The sequence below is a fragment of the Nanorana parkeri genome, unplaced genomic scaffold (assembly GCF_000935625.1).
Source record: "Nanorana parkeri isolate BGI_ZX_2015 unplaced genomic scaffold, ASM93562v1 scaffold3973, whole genome shotgun sequence".
Lineage (NCBI taxonomy): Eukaryota > Metazoa > Chordata > Amphibia > Anura > Dicroglossidae > Nanorana > Nanorana parkeri.
The window spans coordinates 22,423-23,619 of record NW_017310240.1 but is presented as its reverse complement, the minus strand read 5'-3'; the positions used below and the strand labels follow the sequence as shown (position 1 = coordinate 23,619).

Sequence of the window (1,197 nt, the reverse complement as noted above, 5' to 3'; positions counted from 1 at the left end):
ACAGGAGTCAGCTAACAAATCACATGTAGTAACAATCTCTGACCACCGGAGTGACTTTATCCCGCGTGGCTCAGTGAGCAATGCCACATAACGTTACTCGGATTCTCATGCGCGCTCAGTCACAGGGACAACGTTATGTCATCTCAGGCGTGTTGATCAGGCACCCCAGAGAGAACAAACGCACGTTCCTTTCATATACTGCGTTCAAGACAAATGTATCCACGCAAGCCAATAAATCCATGCATTGCACGGGGGGCCCCAGCCGGCGTCCATACATTCGCCAAGAAGACACTGCTCCGCTGCGCATAAGAAATCTCCTCCAATGGATTAATCCCCCAGCGTCTATTTACACCGAGACACTGAGAGACTAATGACAAAACATTACACTAATAACACATCCTAGTAACATTTCCACAGCAGAGTACAGCGGCCACCTTGTGAACGCGCCGCATCCTCTGGCTTCACTCCTACAACCTGGGATGTAGATACAAGTTCCTTAGTGTTACCCGAAGCTAAGTGACAGCCAGGGAATTAGCATTTCCACAGCACAGGTTGTCCATAAACTCTGTCCCGGGTGTAATACAGTTGCTATCAAACCGCTCCTTGATCTCCTCAGAAGGCAGATAACCACCTTTGGAAAAAACTTCCTCACGTATCCGATCTTTTTCCACCGTCAGCTCCGCCCCTTCTTTGGATGCCCTAAAACGTCTTGAACGTTGTTGATTCATTTTAGCCCTGGGTGCCACACCATCAATGGCCATGTACAGCAACCTTCTAGGTCTGACATGTATGTTGAATAACCTGTCAATATACTCAAAGATGGCAACCATCATGTCATCCTCATTTCTTGGTGCCGGTTTGTGTTCAGGGTGGGTAGAAGGATGAATGATAAATATATCCATATACTTGTGTGCCCTGGGATCTTCCTGCCATTGCATTCTTTAGGCTGATGGACGGGTACTTGCGGCTCAGCCAGCGGGAGAAAGCTGCGACTCCCATGGAATAGGAAAAGCCGCGGAGTATTCACACTAGACACCGGAAGTATCACGAGATGCCAAGTCTGTTTCCGTGTTATTGTCCCAAATCACTTTCTGCTCTTCCACAGAACTATTTACTATTCATTGATCCTATGTAAGACATATCACTTGCATGTTCTATGCATGTTCTATGTCTGAGGGGTCATGCATGTTCTATGTC

At 47.2% G+C, this 1,197-nt stretch overlaps 1 pseudogene; it reads right to left on the bottom strand.

Annotated features, from left to right (window-relative positions):
• The window catches only part of LOC108803641, a 3,803-nt pseudogene extending 2,804 nt beyond the window's left edge, over positions 1-999 (bottom strand).
• Positions 1,000-1,197: the final 198 nt, after the last annotated feature.